Source organism: Tiliqua scincoides, chromosome 2 (genome assembly GCF_035046505.1).
Source record: "Tiliqua scincoides isolate rTilSci1 chromosome 2, rTilSci1.hap2, whole genome shotgun sequence".
Lineage (NCBI taxonomy): Eukaryota > Metazoa > Chordata > Lepidosauria > Squamata > Scincidae > Tiliqua > Tiliqua scincoides.
The window spans coordinates 255184474-255210141 of record NC_089822.1 but is presented as its reverse complement, the minus strand read 5'-3'; the positions used below and the strand labels follow the sequence as shown (position 1 = coordinate 255210141).

At 45.5% G+C, this 25668-nt stretch overlaps 1 pseudogene; it reads right to left on the bottom strand.

Annotated features, from left to right (window-relative positions):
• Positions 1 to 25668, bottom strand: part of LOC136641549 (E3 ubiquitin-protein ligase TRIM7-like) — a 55368-nt pseudogene that overhangs the window by 21837 nt on the left and 7863 nt on the right.

Here is a 25668-nt window from a genome sequence, read left to right as displayed (position 1 = left end):
GCTTCAGTGATCTACCTTACAACCATAATAATCTGTTATATTCCATACAAGAAAGAAATGTTTGATGATGATAGCTAACTTACCACAAGAACCAAGTATGACAAATATGGAGAAGATATAAGGTATATTAAGTAGTGATGGAAAGAGGCACTTTTCATTGGTAACATATATGCATAGTTTCAGTGTCAACACAATGCCTCTTAATCCCCTTTCACCCAGGTGTTTCCTTTCACTGGACAGCAGCATTCACAGAGGAGTCCCAAAGTGCTGAAGGAAATAAGAACATAAGAACATAAGAACAGCCCCACTGGATCAGGCCATAGGCCCATCTAGTCCAGCTTCCTGTATCTCACAGCGGCCCACCAAATGCCCTAGGGAGCACACCAGATAACAAGAGACCTCATCCTGGTGCCCTCCCCTACATCTGGCATTCTGACTTAACCCATTTCTAAAATCAGGAGGTTGCGCATACACATCATGGCTTGTACCCCATAATGGATTTTTCCTCCAGAAACTCGTCCAATCCACTTTTAAAGGCGTCTAGGCTAGACGCCAGCACCACATCCCGTGGCAAGGAGTTCCACAGACCGACCACACGCTGAGTAAAGAAATATTTTCTTTTGTCTGTCCTAACCCGCCCAACACTCAATTTTAGTGGAAGTCCCCTGGTTCTGGTATTATGTGAGAGTGTAAAGAGCATCTCCCTATCCACTCTGTCCATCCCCTGCATAATTTTGTATGTCTCAATCATGTCCCCCCTCAAGCGTCTCTTTTCTAGGCTGAAGAGGCCCAAACGCCGTAGCCTTTCCTCATAAGGAAGGTGCCCCAGCCCCGTAATCATCTTAGTCGCTCTCTTTTGCACCTTTTCCATTTCCACTATGTCTTTTTTGAGATGCGGCGAACAGAACTGGACACAATACTCCAGGTGTGGCCTTACCATCAATTTGTACAACGGCATTATAATACTAGCCGTTTTGTTCTCAATACCCTTCCTAATGATCCCAAGCATAGAATTGGCCTTCTTCACTGCCGCCGCACATTGGGTCGACACTTTCATCGACCTGTCCACCACCACCCCAAGATCTCTCTCCTGATCTGTCACAGACAGCTCAGAACCCATCAGCCTATATCTAAAGTTTTGATTTTTTGCCCCAATGTGCATGACTTTACACTTACTGACATTGAAGCGCATCTGCCATTTTGCTGCCCATTCTGCCAGTCTGGAGAGATCCTTCTGGAGCTCCTCACAATCACTTCTGGTCTTTACCACTCGGAAAAGTTTGGTGTCGTCTGCAAACTTAGCCACTTCACTGCTCAACCCTGTCTCCAGGTCATTTATGAAGAGGTTGAAAAGCACCGGTCCCAGGACAGATCCTTGGGGGACACCGCTTTTCACCTCTCTCCATTGTGAAAATTGCCCATTGACACCCACTCTCTGCTTCCTGGCCTCCAACCAGTTCTCAATCCACGAGAGGACCTGTCCTCTAATTCCCTGACTGTGGAGTTTTTTCAGTAGCCTTTGGTGAGGGACCGTGTCAAATGCCTTCTGAAAGTCCAGATATATAATGTCCACGGGTTCTCCCGCATCCACATGCCTGTTGACCTTTTCAAAGAATTCTATAAGGTTTGTGAGGCAAGACTTACCCTTACAGAAGCCATGCTGACTCTCCCTCAGCAAGGCCTGTTCCTCTATGTGTTTTGAGATCCTATCTTTGTTGAGGCATTCCACCATCTTACCCGGTATGGATGTTAGGCTGAACGGCCTATAGTTTCCCAGGTCCCCCCTCTTTCCCTTTTTAAAAATAGGCGTGACATTTGCTATCCTCCAATCTTCTGGCACCGTGGCTGTTTTGAGGGACAAGTTGCATACCTTAGTCAAGAGATCTGCAACTTCATTCTTCAATTCCTTAATAACCCTTGGGTGGATGCCATCAGGGCCCGGTGACTTATTGATCTTTAATTTATCAATGAGGTCTGAAATATCTTCTCTTTTAACCTCTATCTGACTTAACTCCTCGGTTAGGAGGGGCTGTTCGGGCAGCGGTATCTGCCCGAGGTCTTCTGCCGTGAAGACAGATGCAAAGAACTCATTTAATTTCTCTGCCATCTCTAAGTCTCCTTTTATCTCCCCTTTCCCTCCCTCACCATCCAGAGGGCCAACCGCTTCTCTGGTGGGTTTCCTGCTTCTAACATATTTGAAGAAGCTTTTATTATTCCCCTTAATGTTGCTGGCCATGCGTTCCTCATAGTCTCTCTTGGCCTCCCATATCACCTTCTTACATTTCTTTTGCCACAGTTTATGTTCCTTTTTGTTCTCCTCATTAGGGCAAGACTTCCATTTACGGAAGGAAGCTTCCTTGCCCTTCACAGTCTCTCTAACTTGGCTGCTTAGCCATGCGGGCACCCTCCTGGATTTAGTGGAACCCTTCTTTCTTTGCGGTATACACCTCTGCTGGGCCTCTATTACTGTTGTTTTAAGCAGCCTCTATGCACTCTGGAGAGATTGGACTCTTTTTACCCTCCCTTTCAACCTCCTTCTAACCAGCCTCCTCATTTGAGGGAAGTCCGCCCGTCGGAAGTCAAGGGTTTTTGTTAGAGATTTGCCTGGTATTCTTCCCCCAACGTGCACGTCAAAACGGATCGCAGCATGATCACTGTTCCCCAGTGGCTCAGTAACGTTTACATCTCTAACCAGGTCCTGCGTACCGCACAATATTAAATCCAGAGTCATCTGTCCTCTGGTGGGCTCCGTGACTAGCTGATCTAAGCCACAGTCATTTAGCACGTCAAGAAATCCGGTTTCCTTATCGTGACCAGAACACAAATTGACCCAGTCAATATGAGGATAATTGAAGTTGAATTGATGAGTTGAATTGAATTGAAGTTGAATTGATGAGAAGTGGGAATCCCACTACTCATCAAAATCAAGCACACTTAAGTTGCGGGGAGGGAAAATTTGCTGGGAGCCTCGCTGATTGGGTTTCTCCCTGAACTAAGTGTCATGATACCACTATTTTTGAAAATGTCCCAGTGTCTGACTTGGAAATGGAAGAATTGGCAATGTCTGGAAGCAGATCTCTCTGTGAGAACAAAAAAATGTCTGCCATGGCTGTGTCAGCTGATGGCCTTCACTTGCGACCACTCCGCGTCAGTCTTGGTGACCATGCGGCATGAAGAGCATGTGCCACAGCCTGGATGCTGGTGGACACACTGTAGCTATCTTGGGACCGAATTCTTTCAGTCACATTCTGGGGCAAGGGCTCCTGTTTCTCTTTCTCTGCATCTCACCCAACCTATCAAAGCCAGTGGAGGCTTTGAATAGGAGCAATGAAACACTTTCTCCCCAAACTGATATTCGGCAAAGAAAAATGGTTTATAATCATCGTATTCGGCCTTTTCCTGTGTCTGGGTGACCAAGGACAAAGAACCGTGGATGTGCTCAACATGACATTCTTTGTAAATCAATCTCAAGTTGAAGTCCAGCAAAACAGTTGCAATCCAGACTTTCTCCACCACCAGTTTCCTTACCAGGACAGCATTGGTCAGCATTGCTGACAGAAACAACATGGCTTGAGAGTCCAAGTGGTAAAGAATGATACTGACTCATTCCTGCATAAGAAATGAAATCATGGGAAGGGTTTCGTTGTAAAATGCCTGGGCTAAGGTCCAGTCCAGCGCTGGGACACATTTTGAAGAAGCGATGCAAAGGCCCTTCCTGATCATTGTATCTCTGAAGGTGTTTATGAACCTTTCTCCCTGGTCATCCCCTGGAGCAAGGAGACTGATCCACGACCACTTGAAATGCAGGATTAATTTGACAATCCCCAGGTAGTGGGGTCCTTGTTTGGGGACCATCCGGCAGGAGAAAGTTTTGTCTTTTAGAATATGACTAACAAAGCCATAACTGATCTAATAAAGAAAGGGAAAAGCAAGTGTTCAGTATTTTCCCCTCACAGTCTCCTGGCATTCTGACATTCCATTTTAATTGGTTTTAAATAGCTGATAAAGACTTTTTGATAATTTTATCTGCCAGAATAAACCACCTAAAATTCAGACCAAGACAGTTCAGGACCTCACAGAGCACAGACACTTAGGTGCACCACATTTAGCTCTGTGTGTTCTTTACAATTAAGCACAGAGGTACTGCAAGGGTGGCCAAACTTGCTTAACCTAAGAGCCCAAGCAATACACTTTAGCTGTTTTTAGAGCTGCAACATTTAAGAAGCATTTAAATTCTTAAATATATTTACTCATCATGAAGATTAAACTTATGTTTAATCCAGTGGACACTCAGGGTGCAATTCTAACCCCCAGTTAGGCCGGCGTAAGTCTTAAAACCTGTTGTCAGTTTCACCTCATTGTTAAGAACATAAGAAGAACCCTGCTGGAACAATACAGTAAAGTCAGAAGAAAACCCAAGGACTTATTTTACCACTTGCCTGAGTCTCACTTGCACAGGTCAAAATATGTCAGGTGCACAATTAGTATTGGCAACCTTCAGTCTCGAAAGACTATGGTATCGCGCTCTGAAAGGTGGTTCTGGAACAGCGTCTAGTGTGGCTGAAAAGGCCAATCCGGGAGTGACAATTCCTTCCACACCGGGAGCAAGTGCAGTCTGTCCCTGGTCTGTCTCCCTGGCTATGGGCCTTCCTTCTTTGCCTCAGACTGCTGGCAAAGTGTCTCTTCAAACTGGGAAAGGCCATGCTGCACAGCCTGCCTCCAAGTGGACCGCTCAGAGGCCAGGGTTTCCCATTTGTTGAGGTCCACTCCTAAGGCCTTCAGATCCCTCTTGCAGATGTCCTTGTATCGCAGCTGTGGTCTACCTGTAGGGCGCTTTCCTTGCACGAGTTCTCCATAGAGGAGATCCTTTGGGATCCGGCCATCATCCATTCTCACAACATGACCGAGCCAACGCAGGCGTCTCTGTTTCAGCAGTGCATACATGCTAGGGATTCCAGCACGTTCCAGGACTGTGTTGTTAGGAACTTTGTCCTGCCAGGTAATGCCGAGAATGTGCCGGAGGCAGCGCATGTGGAAAGCGTTCAGTTTCCTCTCCTGTTGTGAGCGGAGAGTCCATGACTCGCTGCAGTACAGAAGTGTACTCAGGATGCAAGCTCTGTAGACCTGGATCTTGGTATGTTCTGTCAGCTTCTTGTTGGACCAGACTCTCTTTGTGAGTCTGGAAAACGTGGTAGCTGCTTTACCGATGCGTTTGTTTAGCTCAGTATCGAGAGAAAGAGTGTCGGAGATTGTTGAGCCAAGGTACACAAAGTCATGGACAACCTCCAGTTCATGCGCAGAGATTGTAATGCAGGGAGGTGAGTCCACATCCTGAACCATGACCTGTGTTTTCTTTAGGCTGATCTTCAGTCCAAAATCTTGGCAGGCCTTGCTAAAACGATCCATGAGCTGCTGGAGATCTTTGGCAGAGTGGGTAGTGACAGCTGCATCGTCGGCAAAGAGGAAGTCACGAAGACATTTCAGCTGGACTTTGGACTTTGCTCTCATTCTGGAGAGGTTGAAGAGCTTTCCATCTGATCTGGTCTGGAGCTAGATGCCTTCTGTTGCAGTTCCAAAGGCCTGCTTCAGCAGGACAGCGAAGAAAATCCCAAACAAGGATTTTGGATTTTTTTATCACACAAAAAGGTGCTCAATATGGGAGGGAAAATTATTGTGTTTGGGATTTATATTGGGTTCTAGATGGAAAATCTCTTTTGAGCCCCCAAATATCTATGCCCAGTATAGATTTCCCAGCTATTGTCCCATCTTACACTATAATTAGAGGTGTTTTAAAATAACATTTATTTTACTCAGAAGTAAGCCCATTGTGTTCAGTAAGACTCCGGCTGTAGTCCCATCTTAGCAGAAGCAAACACCTCTAACTATAATGGAACAGGTGGGATTCATTATGCCATTCTAGAAGGAAAAATGTTCTCTCCTGCATTCATTTCCTGTTGGATAATTTTCTGAGGAGCTGCGAAAGTAAATGTGATACCGGCTAGGAGTTTGCTCACATCTGGACTCTGGAATCTAAAACGGCATTTCTTTCAAGATTTCATTGTTGAAAATGCACGCATCACACCTACACTCACATGAAGAATAATGGCTAGAGCAAATTCTTCTTTCCTACCACCTTCAAACAGTATTCAACCTTCTCCTCTGCAATCTCAAAGAGAAACAAATGTCAACTTACCTTAAGAACAAAAGAAGAGCCCTGCTGGATCAGGCCAAAGGCCCATCTAGTCCAGCTTCCTGTATCTCACAGTGAAGCCCACGGAATGCTTCAGGGAGCTCACAGGACAGCAGACACAACCTGCGTCCTGGTGCCCTCCCTTGCGCCTGGCATTCTGAGGTAACCCAGTTCTAGCTAAGAGGCAAAGAAGGAAGGCCCATAGCCAGGGAGACAGACCAGGGTCAGACTGCACTTGCTCCCATTGTGGAAGGGATTGTCACTCCCGAATTGGCCTTTTCAGCCACACTAGACGATGTTCCAAAACCACCTTTCAGAGCACGATACCATAGTCTCTCGAGACTGAAGGTTGCCAACAACATACTTATCACAACTTGTAACCTGTGATGGACTTTTCCTCCAGAAATTTGTCCAATCCCCTCTTAAAGGCAAATAGGCAAGATGCCATCTCTACTTCTTGTAGCAAGGAGTTCCACATACTAACTACATGCTGAGTGAAGAAATATTTTGTCTGTTTTTACTCTCTCAACACTCAATTTTAGTGGATGACCCCTGGTTCTGGTGTTGTGTGAGAGGGAGAAGAGCATCTCTCTATCCACTCTGTCCCTCCCCTGCATAATTTTGTATGTCTCAATCATGTCCCCCCTGAGGTGCCTCTTTTCTAGGCTGAAGAGGCCCAAACGCCGTAGTCTTTCCTCATAAGGAAGGTGCCCCAGCCCAGTAATCATTTTGGTTGTTCTCTTTTGCATCTTTTCCATTTCCACTATATCCTTTTTGAGACATGGCGACCAGAACTGGACCAGACCTGGACATTGAGGAGGCCTCTGTGACTGCCTCCTCACCACAGGATGCAGTGCACACCCCATTGGCACGGCTGCACCGGTACTGGAAAATTGAATAGGATTGGGCCCTGACTCTTGTTACAGTTATCTAGCAGGGGATAGACTAGAAGTAGTTCCCTGGCATGTCCAACAGGGAAAAAGCTCCCCAAAGTTTGTGTCTGTTTTAAAGGAAAATAATTTGGCTACACTTCTGCTAAATACACCTTTTCATCCTAGTACATGTTTCAATTATAAAGAGGGACGTCCCAGGTTGCAGCATCCGAAATGGTAGCCTGTGCTCCACTTTCCTGCAAAATCTTTCTCACAAGGCAGAGCAGAAGAGAGAGAAATGATTTACCCAGGACTAGTTCCTGGCAATAAGGAAGATCCCTAGAAAAGATTGATAATTGAAGACTATAAACTGAAGAATCCAATGGGGCAGCAATATATCCGTCACCCCATCATTACTTACGTATAAAATATGTTAGAGGGAGGCTCAGAAAAAGTGTATAGTTGAACCATGGTACTTATGGTAGATACTAGTCCACTAATCAGGTAATCTCCCAGCTTGTAGAAATTAAGAGGGGTATTTTTTATCATCTGCCAAATTAAGTGGACATTTTCTCTTCTTCACTGCCTCACAGGACACATGAGGATGCAGCAGCAAAAGTGCAAGTAGCAGGAGTTGCAGTTTCATGCGTCTCCTGTGGACCAGACACATGTCTTATGAACTGTGGATGCAGCTATTTCAAAGCCAAGCGCTCAGCATGAGTACAGCTGCTGTGACTTCATGAATGTAGACAGAATCCTGCTGGATTCCAAAGGACATATTAAAATTCACACTGGCATAGCCCCCACCCCCTGAATTTCAACCCAGTCACTCAGGACGTATTTACACAACAGCCTTTGTAGACTCAGTATTAGAAGTTATTGCCTGTTGCTTTTGATTCCGAAGTTCTTATTATTAGTTTCAAAGGTGATCTTGGGAAGACCTCCCATGAGCAGAGGCAAGAAACAGAAATCACAATGATTTGGATAATTATAAGGGACAGAATCACTTTTGCAACACCTGTGCGGCCCCATGCACAGGTGCACAGCTGGAGAAAACATGTTTGTGGGTCTCACCAGGGCTGTTCTGTCAACTTCCTTGCATCAGTGAGAAGACAGATCAGTCAACTTGAACTTTGCAATGAACAAGTAAGTCCAGAACTCCAGGCCAAAGCATTTTCAGTTAGAGTAGACAGTGTATGAATTAATACATGACCTGCATTTCTTTATGCTGTCCTAGCCCTGCTCAGAAGCTTACAGCCTCCCTATTGAAAGGGGGCAATCCCCCTCAGTGCCTGCTTCTATCATTGACCCCCCTTGGTCAATCCACACCTCCACCTTTACCCAGCAGTAGCATTGCTGTTGGTCACCTGCCTCACTTCTTCCCCTCTGCTTCAAATATGAGTGAATCCCAAGTCAAACAAAGAGCCCAATCCTATCCCCCGCCATGACGAAGTGTGTGTGTGTGTGTGTGTGTGTGTGAGAGAGAGAGAGAGAGAGAGAGAGAGATGGGGGGGTGATCTGAAGCAAATGGGAGGTAATTAAGAAACATTTTTACTTATCTCCCTGTTAGCCCTCAGGCTGCCTATGGGACATAGCTACCCATTCTGGTGGTGTATGTCTTTTATTGTATTTTTATATTTTTATGTATTTTGTATGTATTTTAAGTGTTGTTAGACAAATTTGGTGCCCTTCAGGGAGAAAGGCAGATCACAAATCCAATAAATAAATAATAAATAAAATACCCCCCTCCCTCCCTGCCTCACCCATATCTTGTCTTTTTTGTAAGGAAATGTATTGTTCATTGTATCCATGGAGGAAATGAGATGCAGCTATGTGCTTCAGCTCTAACTTTCACATTCATTATTATACCTTGTTTGCAGTATGAATTTGTTTTATTGTTATTAAACATCTCACTTTGATAAAGGCAGCCACACAATCCGGTAGGACAGTCTCTGACGTTGACTAGGATCATTTCACACCATGTCCCAACAATGGTTCCCCTAAGCAGATGGAGAAATCTTAGTCTTTGAGAAGAGAGACGTGTCATTCAGTGGCTTGCGAAAAGACAAGCCACAAATTCTGGGCCAAGTCACATGCTCACCCCAAGGGACCTGTTAACATGTTTTGGAGAGACATGCATTGTGCATTGAGATGTTCGCACATGCATAGCCAAGGATCTTGTTGTCTTTGGTCATAATGCACCCACTCCACAGACTGGCATTGGCAACCTTCAGTCTCGAAAGACTATGGTATCGCGCTCTGAAAGGTGGTTCTGGCACAGCATCTAGTGTGGCTGAAAAGGCCAATCCGGGAGTGACAATCCCTTCCACACCGGGAGCAAGTGCAGTCTGTCCCTGGTCTGTCTCCCAGGCTATGGGCCTTCCTTCTTTGCCTCTTTGCCTCAGACTGCTGGCCAAGTGTCTCTTCAAACTGGGAAAGGCCATGCTGCACAGCCTGCCTCCAAGCGGGCCGCTCAGAGGCCAGGGTTTCCCACCTGTTGAGGTCCATCCCTAAGGCCTTCAGATCCCTCTTGCAGATGTCCTTGTATCGCAGCTGTGGTCTACCTGTAGGGCGCTTTCCTTGCATGAGTTCACCATAGAGGAGATCCTTTGGGATCCGGACATCATCCATTCTCACAACATGACCGAGACAATGCAGGCGTCTCTGTTTCAGCAGTGCATACATGCTAGGGATTCCAGCACGTTCCAGGACTGTGTTGTTAGGAACTTTGTCCTGCCAGGTGATGCCAAGAATGCGCCGGAGGCAGCGCATGTGGAAAGCATTCAGTTTCCTCTCCTGTTGTGAGCGAAGAGTCCATGACTCGCTGCAGTACAGAAGTGTACTCAGGGCGCAAGCTCTGTAGACCTGGATCTTGGTATGTTCCGTCAGCTTCTTGTTGGACCAGACTCTCTTTGTGAGTCTGGAAAACGTGGTAGCTGCTTTACCGATGCGTTTGTTTAGCTCAGTATCGAGAGAAAGAGTGTTGGAGATCGTTGAGCCAAGGTACACAAAGTCATGGACAACCTCCAGTTCATGCGCAGAGATTGTAATGCAGGGAGGTGAGTCCACATCCTGAACCATGACCTGTGTTTTCTTTAAGCTGATCGTCAGTCCAAAATCTTGGCAGGCCTTGCTAAAACGATCCATGAGCTGCTGGAGATCCACAGACTGTCACCACATCTAATTAAAGACTAGTTGATTACCAGCCTCAGACAGATGTCTCTTGTTTTTCTCATCTCTTCCCACTGTAAGATACAGGAAGCTGGACTAGATGGGCCTTTGGTCTGATCCAGCAGGGCTTTTCTTTTGTTCTTATGGGCAGTAATGGCAGTCTCCTTTAGATAAGGGAACATTTGTTCCTTCATTTGGAGATAGAATTTCTGTTAGCACAATGAGTCACTTTTGGTCTGCACTGGCTACTTCACTGGTGCAGGTCCAAGGTGAGTAAGGGAAACTGGAAAAAAGGAACAAGGATATTAGTGCAAGTCCCTACCACTGATATCCGTCCCATTGCAACCAATGTTCCGGCAAGACTGCTCCTTGATGCTCTGTTGTTCTACATGCACATGAGGATTCCAAAGTTGCAGACAATTATGGAATGCAATTTATGGGATGCAACACCAGTGCTGGTAAGATGGCTGATTGGGTAAGCAGGCAAGGGGGAAGATTGCGTGGAGAACAGAGGCGATTTCTTACACATATCTGTTACACAAGGTATTATCATCTGGAAACTGTTGAAGAGAATAACAGCCCAACCTTCTGAGACCCTCTAGGATTAACTCTATTCCTTGCAGGCACTGAGCACTTTCTTTAATTAAAGGATCAGTCCTCAAGTTACTAGTCCTCAATGAGTATTTGGTAGCTTGCTGAATGGCTAGGCAGGATTCTGAAGCTTTGTCCCCAACAGACAATGAAACAGTAAAAGGATTTTTTACTTTATTAAATACATAGGGTTATATAAAGTTACAAGAGGCAGCAAATGCTAGAGGCATAAAACTTCTAAGAAACATATCAGCATTAAAATAACAAAGCTAACTGGCTAGAATGTTAAACCAGATCGGAGTGTAACACCTTGAATGTAGTGGTTCTTGAAAGAAAGAACCTTCTTTCAATTTGTAAAAATCCCTGCGTGGATTTAATAAGCCTGCCTATGTAAACCGCCTTGAATAAAGTCTTGAATAAAGACCAAGAAAGGTGGTATATAAATACTGTATATTATTATATTATTATTATCTCTATTATTCCCTGACTCTCACCTGGTCAGCTTTCTTTTGTAGATCTTCAGCTCCCAGTTACCTATGAGGCCACAAGGCACTGGCGGGGCAGGCTCTCCCCTGCAGGATGTTGCACCCACAACTTTTCCGCCAAAAGGACAAAGACAAAGACTCCCCCACACCCCTTGGGCTTTGTTCTTATACTTCTCATGCTGGGGTGACTCTGTCCTCATTTAAACTGCCCAATCAGAACTCTTGGGGACAGAATCTTCTCAAAGTGGGGCTGGATGCTAGTCCTCTTAGTTCTTCCCCTCCCCACTGGAGATTCATGGGCACCTCTCTGTCTGCTTAGGTGCTACATTATCACCTTCCATGGAGTTGTAAATTCCTTGCAGCCAGGAACTGCAAGCCCCTTCTGTGTTACTGGGTTACTTTGGTTCAGGCATTACAATGCTACTAGGCCTAAACTGTACATATTCATGACAAAGATCATCCACTGAAATGAGCCCCCAGACCCGAGTCCTTGCACATGCAGTCAAATTCCCCTGCGTGTGCCTGTTATGAGAAACAGAAATACTCACAGGAAAGGTCTAAAAGAGTAACTTTCACAACACTGAGATTAAGGTGCCTATAAGTTGAAGATGGTGCTGATGCCTGAGCTTGATGTGAAAAGGCCCAGGCCTCCTTAGGAACTCCAGATTAGTCCAATAGGTCACCTTGGATCTGCACCATCAACTTTGCTGGTCTGAGGTGAGTAAAGAAGAGGAATCAGGAAAAATGGGATATTGGTGCAATTTGATGCCATTGATGTACATCCCATTGTGTCCAACATTCTGTCCCCTCTCCTCAGACACTCTCCTGATCCTCCCCCTCCATGCCCCCTTCTGTCCACCCCCTACCCCTGTCACTGGCTTACCAGATCCATCAGTGTCTACGGGCTCTTCAGGCGAAGCTGTGATGCACCACTGACTGTTGTTTTAAGACAGCAAACACTGTTCAACTGTCGTAGAACTCCCCATAAAGTGAAACTCTTTCCTGCATGTTCCTATTTCCTGTGCTGAACACCTGTGCTGAGTCCACACCTGGTACACATGTATGACTGTAGGTGTCACAAACATCACCCTTGGGGTAGGGAAGGACCAGAGGAGATTCCCAAGTCAACCAGGGTTTAAGCCTCCTCCACCTACACCATCCTCCACAAACCCCCAAGAGCAATGTTTATTTATTTAGCTTACTCCAAGCCCCAGGTCCTATTAACATACATGTCCTTGGTTAATTATTGCACTCAATTTTCATATAAAAGATTTTTATTATAACTTTTAAGGGAGCTTCTATTGCTCCAATAACATATTTACATGAATTACAGTAGCTTTAAGACAAGAAAAGATCATATCTAAAAAGAGGCTAAAATTACCATCTTACAGGTCTAGCATTTCTTCCAGGATAAAAGCTGTTAACCCCCAGCTCCCTTCCTCCTGCTGTGTATATTTTCAGGCACCCATGCCCAGGTTTTATTCTTTAAATTACTAATGCACTACACCTGGGTAACACCCAACTTAATCCATCTCAAAGGGAAAGGCACTTGCCCCACCCCGTGACAGTATGTAGGAGGTGACTATTCAGGTGCTTAATGAAGATACAGGGATGGCTTTGACATTCCACACTGGGGAATCAGGTAGTGGAACATGTGCAGCGCCTGAGCTCATTCATATCGTCACTGGCAGGGGAAATTTCCTCAGTCAACAGCCAAAGGAACTGCTGTGCAAGAGAGAGCGCATTCTGGTCTGGAGCTCATTGCCAGGCTTATGACTAATTAGTTTGCAAGTCTGTGCTGAGGCCTTAAAGAAGAACAACCAGAGAATTTGGCTATGCTATAAAAGAAAATATGTTTCAAACCCATTTTTCCAAAAGTGAAATAAAATATACTGCTGTCATGGGGCCAAGAAGCACTTCATGTTTAACCCTGCAGGTGTTAGGGTTGCCAGCTCTGGCTGGACCTATTTCTGGAGCTCTTTTGTTTTCAACATGTTTTCATGATGTCATCTTGGAATCTGTTCAGTTCTCCAGGTCTGCGGATGAAGAGCTCGCTACATGCTAGGATGGGGGAGAGTGACCCATTCAATCTGTCTGACCTAATCAGTACAACTTGAGCTGTACTCATTCAACACATCAGGATCATCTCTTGCTGTTCAGCCTGGAGGTGTTACCTTTCCTGGCACTTCATCTCATTGGCTAGTTTTGATGCTTTAAGTTGAAATAAATGCTCAGCTTTGATTTGTCTCAATGCACTTGGGGAAGATCCTGATTCTGAGGGGGGGATCATGTTTCCTGCTTGATCTTGTTTCTTTTATGTTTTGCATGGGACAAGAGCTACTGTGATGAAGAAACTTCTTCTAACTGCTCTGCTTCTGCTCTGCTGCTTTGCAGGTGAGTGAGCTCTGCTGGGAGGAGGAGGGCATTAGGGGGAAGCACGTTCTGCTTTGGGTTGGAAGAACTTTCCTCATCCACCACTTCCTGGTCCTTGATGGGACTCCTCAAGAATAGTTTTGGCCATTCTTTTTCTGGCATAGTTATGAGGAGCCATCTGGGGTGGGTCCAGGACAGGAACGGGATATACAGTCTTCAGCGTGCACCAGTGCCAAAAGATACTCCCTGTCCTGCCCCTAGTCCACCCTGAAAACACTGTGGCATGTCGCCTTTTATGAGAGTGTGACCCAATGTGTGTTGGTGGTGAAGAAGGCTAATTTCATGCTTGGGATAATCAGAAAAGGTATTGAGAATAAGATGGCTAATATTTTAATGCATTGTACAAATCAATGGTAAGGCCACACCTGGTGAATTGAGTCCAGTTTTGGTAATCACATCTCGAAAAGGATATAGTGGAAAAGGAAAAGGTGCAGAAGAGAGCAACCAAAATGCTTACTAGGCTGGGGCACCTTCCCTATGAGGAAAGGCTACAGCGTTTGGGCCTCTTCAGTCTAGAAAAGGGGCACCTGAGGGGGGACATGATTGAGACATACAAAGTCATGCAGGGGATGGACAGAGTGGACAGAAAGACGCTCTTTTCCTTCTAACATAACACCACAAACGGGGCATCCATGAAAGTTGAGTGTTGGGAGAGTTAGGAGAGACAAAACAAAATATTTCTTTACGTAGAGTGTAATGCTTTTAAGAGGGGATTGGACAAATTTCTGGAGGAAAAGTTCATCATGGGTTACAAGTCATGGTAGGTATATGCAAGGTAGGCTGCCTCTGATTGCCAGATGCAGGGGAGGGCACCAGGACGCAGGTTGTGTCTGTTGTCTTGTGTGTTCCCTAAAGCATTTTGTGGGCCACTGTAAGATACAGGAACCTGATGAGCCTTTGGTCTGATTCAGCGGGGCTCTATTTATATTCTTATGAAAGACAGTAAGCATGTTATGCCGCTGGAATGCACCTTCAGGGTTGGTCCCTAAAATGCTTTCCTTTTTTTTAAAAAGCTCTAACAAATGCCCTGTTTTCACAACTTCTCTGTTCACTCAGGATCCACAAGAAGTAGAAAGCAATGCAGGATGGAGTTTTGGGAGAATGCTGCACATGAGATGGCAGTTCAGAGGCCCTCTCCAAAAACATAAAGTTCTCATCAATCCCTCTGAAAGACGACAAAAAAGGGGGAAGTGAAAGCCTGCTACTACCAGTAATTTCATTGAAGATGAAGTAAGATGAAGATGACTGGTTTCTGGAATGTTGCCTAATGCATGGGTCAGTGGTGATGGTTACAAATCCTAGAGGTGCACAAGGCTCCGTGCCCCGGGCATTTGCCCCACTCAATGGCAGGTCTGCTGCTGGACCAGAGCTGGCACATCACCAGGTGCAGGGCAGTTTTTGGCAGACTGCTTCACGCACCAGGTCTTTGCACCTGTGAAACCAACCCTCAGATATGTCATGCTGCCAGATTATATGCACACTCACTTGGAGGTAATTTTAAGTAAGACTAATTGGATTAACTCACTGAAAAACAGGGAGTCATACTGTTACACGTTTGGGTTCTGTTCTTGTTCAGGTTCATCAGTGGTTCAGAGGTGCTGGAGGCACAAGCTTTGTCTGGGAACCCTTTCAGACACATGGATTTGATTTAAATACGTCCTGTGCAGAAAAATGCGGGGGGGGGGGGGCGGGGCGGGACATTGGTGGTGTGCCCTGAGTACCGCCACTTTTGGCACTACTCCACCAGAGTGGAGTGAGATGGAGGCTTGGGAGCAGTTCATTGGCTGCTCAGGTCACCGGTGGTGTGGCCGGCATGAGGACAGTGAGCACACTCGCTTGCCTCCTCAGTCTGTCCACTGCTGGTGACCCCCTCCCCTCCACCCCTTTTCAACAGTCTGAGAGTAGCTGGTCACCAGTTGAGGGACTGGGTAGGAATTTTTTGCCATCAACCAGATTGACCCAGATTGGTGAGTTTTTCCCCTACCCCAGACTGTACATTGCTAAGGAGCTGTTTTGTAGGGTAATAGTTGTTACCCTACATGTGCAGGGTAACAGTTGCTGCAGGACCATTCTGATGATGCTTGATCAGCTCAAGGAGGCTGGCAGGCAAACCCTCTGGCTGGACTGGTAAGGCTAGCTCAGACCTAGTCTTAGGACCTGCACTGTCTGGCTGCCTTGGCCCTCTGGATTTGGCTGGGATAGGCGCACTGTGTCGCTGATGGAGTGTAGTCAGGTTTCAGATCACTACCACTTGATCAGGTGGTACACCCATATATGCAAAATACATTCTTTGGGGGAGGTTGGTGACTAATGTTGATTCCTCCCATCCTAGATACTCACACACTGGGGGTTTTGTAAAAAATTTACTCTGCTGCAGATCTTCTAAATTAATAAAGTGGCTTGTTTCATCCCAAGCCTGTGTCTCATGTGCTCTTTGGGAGGTGTATGGGTAAAAGAAAGGAAGGAAATGTGCTATGAGCAAGAGGGGTAAGGGCTGACATTCTTCCCTTGCAGTGTCATATGCTTGAAAGAATGAGTCAGATTTGGTGTTCTGGTAGATGCTTCAATTTATTTTGAGAATACAGTCCCCAAGCCAACCTGCCCTCTCCTCTCTCAGTGCTGCCACACAAGGAGGAGCAGTGCTTCCCTGGTGTCCCTTCCTTCCTTTACCAGCCTCTAACTTCTCTCGGCATCACGATCACACATTCCATCACTCTCTTCTTTACCCCAGCTCCATCGTCCCTCTGTTTCATCTTCCGTTGCTCTCTGTCCCAGTGGCGTAGCTAAGGGAGTACAGGGGGTAGCGGTTGCACCAGGCATCAAATTTTAGGGGGGCAACAAGCTGAGCTTGACACTAGTGACCAAAACTGTGAAAATCTTGATATGTATGAATAATACCATCATGTTATATATCATTGGAAAGGTAATTTAATGCAGAAACTGTACTGGAATATCTGTTTTCTATCAAACGTTATGGCCAATTAACCAGACAATGAAAACAACTGCCTTGTGGAACAAAAAGTGGATTTGTTTAACTCCAAACTGACCTATGAGACTGTTTGTTCTGAGTGCCAACGTGATGTTATTATGATACAGCATGGAACCAATAATTTTTTATTTATTTACTTAATTAAATTTGATTTTGTCATGCGGGGGGGGGGGGCTACAAAATGTTCTTTGATCCCAGGTTGTAGTTAGATGCCTTAGCTATGCCACTGACTGGGGGGAGGCAGCAGAGCAAGTGGGTGGTGAGCAGCTGGGGGGGGAGGTGGGTTTCTCCCAATTTTCACTTTTTAAAAAAGCCTGGGTGTGATGTCACTTCCGGTTGTGACATCACTTCCGGGGCCACATTTTGAGCTTGGCACTGGGCTACACGATCATTAGCTACACCAATGCTCTGTCCTTTCTCCCTCCACTGTGGGCTTGGTTTGGTTTTCCTTACTGCTGCCTCTTCCTTGATTTGTCTTCTTCTCCCCAGTACTTCTGGGGATAAACCCCCTGTGAACCTTAGTCCCAGTTCTCCTTCCTGCAAATACCTACCGCAGACATCCGCCACAAGTCGATCCCACAGATAAGTCAAGGGCAGGTTTTGAGTCAACAATCATGGAATTTTCTATGACCCTCGGATAAGTCAGGGGTTAAACTTAGGGGGGTGTCTGACTATAGTCAGTATACTAGTTTTGTCTGATTTTATCTGAGGTCAGATCCTGAAAAATAACCTACCACTAACTGTTGCCTAAGAACTGTAGTCTCTAATTTATTAAAAACATCGTAAAAGATAATAAGATACATTTTTGTTCTTTTTAAATTCTGGTCTCCACCACCTTCATGTAAACACTATCAGAGTAAGTGCACTGTAAACAACATACCAGTAAAACAGTGGTTCCCAGCCTGGTATTCATGTACTCCCAGGGGCACTCAACAGGACCTTTAGGGGTACACTTAGAATGGAAGAATGGCAGAAAAGGCAGGTCGTGCTCCAGAACACCTTGCAAGGAATGCCTTGCAGGGACCAGCAAGGCAGGAAGGGAGGTAGCTAGTTGGCTGTGAAAGCCCCACCAATAGCTAGTTTTTGGTCATCAATTCATCTATGAACCAGTGATTGAAAACCAGCAGAGTAAAAAGGCTGAAACATAATATGGAAAATGATCAATCAGCCAGAATTTCTCAGCACACTTCTGGTGCAAAACAGTGCAAAGGCAGAGTCTTCTGTTCTTCAAACAGATGAAAAGAGAAAATGTGATAAATACATGCTGTCTGGGCTTTCATATAGAGGAGATGAGAGCTTGTATTATTAATTACAAACATTTTGCTAATATGAAGGGTACAATTTATGGAAATGGGCTGCCAAGGGATATGCAAGTGAAAAAGGTTGGGAACCACTGCAGGGGATCCATGAATCAAATTCACCTTTAAGGTGTCTGGTGTGTTAAGCCAGAGGCTCTACATACAACATACAACCCATAACACTTAACTGAGAGTGTGCAATTCAATTCACAGCAGAGAGATGCAGCTGCATACATTTGCAACCCTTTTTACTCAGAAGTAGACCCACCACTTTCCACCGAGCATTTGAATTGTAGCCTGGGACTTTGCTTCAAATGCAAAGGAGGATCCCATTCTGGTGTTGAAAAAAGCAGATCTCTGCTAAATGATCTCTGCTAAAACCTTTGCAAAACAGAACCAGGCAAACAGTATTTGCAAAATGGAACAGAGGAGAATAAAAGGTTAACTTTGGCAGGAATTTACCAGGTAAGTTACTAAAGTTATTATTGAAACTAATCCCCTGCTTGAGTGAGAAAGAAACTTTGAAAGGCTCTGTCCTCTGATTGACCCAGAGATAAGGCAAAGTGATAACTGGAGCTTGATTACTTGGCAAAAATTTTACAAGTGGCCAATTTCTGTCCCTGTTTCTTCTTCCACTCCCTGTTTCTTTCCTCCTGCCAGCTCCCACTCCCACACCTCCAGTGCATGTGCTCTTGCATTCTTGTGCTCTCCCTGTCTCTTCTCCTCGCTCTCTCTCCTTATGTTGTTTTTCCTTCTTTCTTACCTCCCTGCTGCTCACTCTCCTTCTGTGCCTTGTGCTTCCTCTGCGTTTTCCATGCTCTTCCTTCCACCTCCCCACCCTCCGGGATGTCCTTACATCCCTCTCCTTCACCCAAATCCCACCTCTCCAACTAGCCTTGGCTCTGCAATGTCTCACGAGATTTGGTGTGCAGATCTCATTGTGCTGGCCAACCCTCTGGAGACCTTGCTGCTCTGCTGATGTCAGGCAGCTCCCACAGACAAGGTGGCCACAATGCTTTACCTCAAGAAGTTAAATAAAAGACTTTCTTTTCTGAAAGAATCAACTCCTTTTCTTCTAGCAGGGCTCTTCTTCCTTTGAAACCCCCATGGACTGGCAAATTCAACAAAGGAAAATGCAGTGATGGAAAAGTCAAAGTCCACTGAATTTTGCCACCTGCATCCTTTGATGAAACAAGAGCCCATGCAATCAACTTGTCAATCATATCTAGATTCTTTCCATGGCAATTCTATGCATGTCTGCTTTTAAGTCTGCGCCATTGAGTTTAATGGAACATAAGAACATAAGAACATAAGAACAGCCCCACTGGATCAGGCCATAGGCCCATCTAGTCCAGCTTCCTGTATCTCACAGCGGCCCACCAAATGCCCCAGGGAGCACACCAGGTAACAAGAGACCTCATCCTGGTGCTCTCCCCTACATCTGGCATTCTGACTTAACCCATTCCTAAAATCAGGAGGTTGTGCATACACATCATCGCTTGTACCCCATAATGGATTTTTCCTCCAGAAACTCGTCCAATCCCCTTTTAAAGGCGTCTAGGCTAGATGCCAGCACTACATCATGTGGCAAGGAGTTCCACAGACCGACCACGCGCTGAGTAAAGAAATATTTTCTTTTGTCTGTCCTAACCCGCCCAACACTCAATTTTAGTGGATGTCCCCTGGTTCTGGTATTATGTGAGAGTGTAAAGAGCATCTCCCTATCCACTCTGTCCATCCCCTGCATAATTTTGTATGTCTCAATCATGTCCCCCCTCAAGCGTCGCTTTTCTAGGCTGAAGAGGCCCAAACGCCGTAGCCTTTCCTCATAAGGAAGGTGCCCCAGCCCCGTAATCATCTTAGTCGCTCTCTTTTGCACCTTTTCCATTTCCACTATGTCTTTTTTGAGATGCGGCGACCAGAACTGGACACAATACTCCAGGTGTGGCCTTACCATAGATTTGTACAATGGCATTATAATACTAACCGTTTTGTTCTCAATACCCTTCCTAATGATCCCAAGCATAGAATTGGCCTTCTTCACTGCCACCGCACATTGGGTCGACACTTTCATCGACCTGTCCACCACCACCCCAAGATCTCTCTCCTGATCTGTCACAGACAGCTCAGAACCCATCAGCCTATATCTAAAGTTTTGATTTTTTGCCCCAATGTGCATGACTTTACACTTACTGACATTGAAGCGCATCTGCCATTTTGCTGCCCATTCTGCCAGTCTGGAGAGATCCTTCTGGAGCTCCTCACAATCACTTCTGGTCTTTACCACTCGGAAAAGTTTGGTGTCATCTGCAAACTTAGCCACTTCACTGCTCAACCCTGTCTCCAGGTCATTTATGAAGAGGTTGAAAAGCACCGGTCCCAGGACAGATCCTTGGGGCACACCGCTTTTCACCTCTCTCCATTGTGAAAATTGCCCATTGACACCCACTCTCTGCTTCCTGGCCTCCAACCAGTTCTCAATCCACGAGAGGACCTGTCCTCTAATTCCCTGACTGTGGAGTTTTTTCAGTAGCCTTTGGTGAGGGACCATGTCAAACGCCTTCTGAAAGTCCAGATATATAATGTCCACGGGTTCTCCCGCATCCACATGCCTGTTGACCTTTTCAAAGAATTCTATAAGGTTTGTGAGGCAAGACTTACCCTTACAGAAGCCATGCTGACTCTCCCTCAGCAAGGCCTGTTCGTCTATGTGTTTTGAGATCCTATCTTTGATGAGGCATTCCACCATCTTACCCGGTATAGATGTTAGGCTGACCGGCCTATAGTTTCCCGGGTCCCCCCTCTTTCCCTTTTTAAAAATAGGCGTGACATTTGCTATCCTCCAATCTTCTGGTACCGTGGCCGTTTTGAGGGACAAGTTGCATACCTTAGTCAAGAGATCTGCAACTTCATTCTTCAATTCCTTAATAACCCTTGGGTGTATGCCATCAGGGCCCGGTGACTTATTGATCTTTAATTTATCAATGAGGTCTGAAACATCTTCTCTTTTAACCTCTATCTGACTTAACTCCTCGGTTAGGAAGGGCCGTTCGGGCAGCGGTATCTGCCCGAGGTCTTCTGCCGTGAAGACAGATGCAAAGAACTCATTTAATTTCTCTGCCATCTCTAAGTCTCCTTTTATCTCCCCTTTCCCTCCCTCACCATCCAGAGGGCCAACCGCTTCTCTGGCGGGTTTCCTGCTTCTAACATATTTGAAGAAGCTTTTATTATTCCCCTTAATGTTGCTGGCCATGCGTTCCTCATAGTCTCGCTTGGCCTCCCCTATCACCTTCTTACATTTCTTTTGCCACAGTTTATGTTCCTTTTTATTCTCTTCATTAGGGCAAGACTTCCATTTACGGAAGGAAGCTTCCTTGCCCTTCACAGCCTCTCTAACTTGGCTGGTTAGCCATGTGGGCACCCTCCTGGATTTAGTGGAACCCTTCTTTCTTTGCGGTATACACCTCTGCTGGGCCTCTATTACTGTTGTTTTAAGCAGCCTCCATGCACTCTGGAGAGACTGGACTCTTTTTACCCTCCCTTTCAACCTCCTTCTAACCAGCCTCCTCATTTGAGGGAAGTCCGCCCGTCGGAAGTCAAGGGTTTTTGTTAGAGATTTGCCTGGTATTCTTCCCCCAACGTGCACGTCAAAACGGATCGCAGCATGATCACTGTTCCCCAATGGCTCAGTAACGTTTACATCTCTAACCAGGTCCTGCGTACCGCACAAAATTAAATCCAGAGTCACCTGTCCTCTGGTGGGCTCCGTGACTAGCTGATCTAAGCCACAGTCATTTAGCACGTCAAGAAATCCGGTTTCCTTATCGTGACCAGCTTATTGGCATGTTTGTGTGCATAGAATTTCAGCCTGTGGTCAGCAGGAGGTCTGGTCTAGAGGGTAGAGCCTCCGTTAGCCTTAAAATAACATCAGAAGGTCGCCAGTTCGAGGACACCAGCAGCTCCCTGAATGGCTGAGAATGGCGAGACCTTGAAGCAGCTGACAAGCCCAGCTGAGTGATTCCACCTGCTCTTGTTGTGAGCAAGAAGCATCTTGGCTGCCCTCCATGTAAGAGATGGAGCTGCTTGTCAGCCTGCGTGGGAGAACTGGAGGCCAGAAGTGAGACCAAACCAGGAAGATCCATTCTGAAATATTGTTGGTTCTTGAAAGAGAGAACCTCTATGACTAAAAATCCCCTTCAGGGATTTAGAAACACCTGCCTATGTAAACCGCCTTGAATAAAGTCAGAGGAGTAATCCAATGACCAGAAAAGCAGTATATAAACACCTAGTTATTATACCTAGTTATTTGAAGTAGACAGCATGATTATTCAAAATATTGCCATAAATGGGACTTCTAGCTCCGCTTGTTCAGAAGTCTTAACAAGAATTTCCACAGTTCATCCTATGTACTTCCACCATTCCTATTCCACTGATAGAGGATTCCAAGAACTGTGATCATGAACCATTAGTAGTGCACTGAAAACTACTATAACTGTTGCCCCTTGCCTGGCTATAGCTGGGAAGCTATAGAGAAACTTAATATTCGAGCGTCACCTCTTTTCAGGGTGGTGAAAGTTACGATGGTAGCAGGGACTCTGCTTTTGATTCAGCAGTTCAGTTGAACTCCTGACCATAACCAGAAAAAGGGTCGGATCTTCTCCCCAGAGAATGAAGCTGAGGGGAAGCTAAAGATCAATTCATCTATATCAGCATCAAAAAATTCTACCTGACCCTCTTCATAGTCCAGGAACACCCGGATCTTCTTGGGCTGATCTCTCCAGTTCAAAACGGTCCATTCAGGGGCAGTGAAAGCCCAGAGCTGACAAGGCAATGAATCCTTCCCCACTGCCCAGATGCCTTCAGTGGGATTAAGGTTGGTCCCTTCCTTCCGCTTTAGAGTCTCCTTTGCAACCCCCATGGCCCACAGTGCCCCCTTCTTCTCCTCCAGCTCTACTTCCCACGAATGCCTTCCAGAAGTGAATATTTCATGGCCAAGCACACAGAACATGGTATCAAATCTCTCGGGGTTGTTGGGCAGGTCCTGCTCTATGTCTCCCTTTCGCACACTCTTCAGATCCTCAGAAAGAATAAGGGAGGGGTGTGCTGTGTCTGGATCCAGAGTCACGTTCACTGCAGGAAAACAGGGAAAGAAATAAGAGGGTGCCAAGGGCAATGCAAGAACCACTATTGAAAAGTGAACCAGAGAACCTCCTTTCCCCCAGGCACTGCCTGAATCTGAATCCGCACAGAGCAGAAAAAGTCACTTCCTTAATCAGAGTCAGCTGGGGACACAGACACCTTCCCCACCTCAATGCCAGATGCAAGAGAGGCACCTCAATGCCAAATGTAAGGGGGGGCACCAGGATGCGGGTCACTGGTTGTCTTGTGTCCTTCCTGTAGCATTTGGTGGGCCACTCAGAGATACAGGAAGCTGGACTAGGTGGGCCTATGGCCTGATCCAGCAGGGTTGTTCTTATGTTCTTAAAATTCTGGTGAATGCAAGTCCTTTGGGCCTAATTATTGAAATATGATTCATTTAAAAGGTATTTTGGCTGCATTTCAAGGAACATTTCCAGGGTGACACACAATCAAGGCAGTCAAGAAAATACAGAATATAATAAAACAGTAAATGAATATTTATCAGTTTGACTCCTAACCCCAGCTAGGAAAAGGCTCAGATCCTCTCCTCAGAGATAAGTCTGAATGGAAGCTGAAGAAGAAGTACACCAACAGCACAATCACAAAAACATTACATATCTAAAAAAACAGACACTACACTTAATCCTAAAACTGGACATCATTCATATAGCATTTCCCGTTCATTATATCTGTAATCCTTGTGAGAGTCAACATGTTGCAAAAAATATGTGAGTGTGAGAGGGTTGGAGGAAAGGTTGAGAGAATGTGCTTTGACTGAGGCCATTAACAATGCAAACCTAGGCATTTCTACTCAGAAGTAAGTCTTACTTTTTCAATGGGATTACCTCACTCATAGATAAAAATGTACAGGACTGCTGTCTAATGCGGCAGCTCTTTCCCGGAACTGAATATAATTGAGTTTACTTCCAAGTAAACAGGAACAGGATTGCATTGTCAGTGAATTGGTGATTGGTGCACTATTAGGACTAAGGACTGAGCAGGTCACACTCCTAGAACCCAATCCTATGCATGTCTGCTCAAAAGTAAGTTCCATAATTGTCAATGGAGCTTGCTCCCAGGTAAGTGTGGATAGGATTACAGCCTTAGTACCTGACATCTTCTTTCAATCAGCTGCCAAACTGCCTTCCCACCCACCAACCCAACACCTGACTCATCCTTTCTACTCTGGTTAGCCCAGTCACAGCTCAAATTGTACGTGGGGGGAAAAGAAATTGACTGACAGTCCCAGAACAGGACAATGACGAGCCATCTTAGGTAATTTGATTAAATACTGAAATGCTGAGTCACTGTGGAGCCTCTATTCCCTACCAAGACTTTCCCATCTCCCCCAGTTTCCTCAAAATAGTTACCTTTGTTCAGAATTTGCTCCAGAGACTCTGTATGTAAAAGAAAGAGAGACAAATTTAAAGTCAGTAATGTGAATTAGGACTCAAATGAATGAGTGAAAATGAATTTTTTATTTGTTAATGGATGTGGTCTTGGATAGAAAGTCCAAAGGTCTTGAATGTGGTCCCAAGGCTAATAACAATAGCTGCGGAGAGAGGAGAATTTTTGTTGCAAGGGGAAAGAATTTAATATGCCTTCTTTAGTACCTGCCCATAACTACTAATTAAGCTAAAGCAAAACAAAGAAATGGAAGCTACATATTTTTCGACATCTTTGCACAAAGTTGGTTTTAGAAAAGTGGAACACAAATATATTAAATACAAAATAATTATAAATCGTACTTCAATCTCACTTAAAGCTGCTACCTTACCTTTGTTTGGAGCTCGCTGCAGGGACTCTGTTTTGGGGAGGAAAGGATAAGAAAGTCACTCAGACCATGGGGCATACAGCAATATGTTGTTTCCAATGCAATAAAATGCCACACACATAATAAATTCTCATTAGATTAGCATTTCAATTAATGCCTCACCAATTCATCTTTGTGCTTAAATCTGAGTAAGGGGCAATGAGAGGACAGGAGGCAACCTGGGAGAAGGATTTGAGTGCCTCCTAATTGAGCTGCACTCTGAATATTGCTAGCAATGCAAGTTGAAGGTTTGAGATGTACTTTCATTCATAGTTAAGACTGGCAAGACAATTGCCATGGCCCCATTTCTTGTTCAGGTGGTCAACAGAAGCTCTGTTCAGCCTTTCAGTCCACACACAGAAGAAATGCATGGAGGGCCCTACAATCGCACCATGCTAGTCCTGCCCTGCCAATAAGAACATAAGAACAGCCCCACTGGATCAGGCCATAGGCCCATCTAGTCCAGCTTCCTGTATCTCACAGCAGCCCACCAAATGCCCCAAGGAGCACACCAGATAACAAGAGACCTGCATCCTCGTACCCTCCCTTGCATCTGACATAGCCCATTTCTAAAATCAGGAGGTTGCACATACACATCATGGCTTGTAACCCACAATGGATTTTTCCTCCAGAAACTTGTCCAATCCCCTTTTAAAGGCAGGTCAGGTGCCGTCACCACATCCTGTG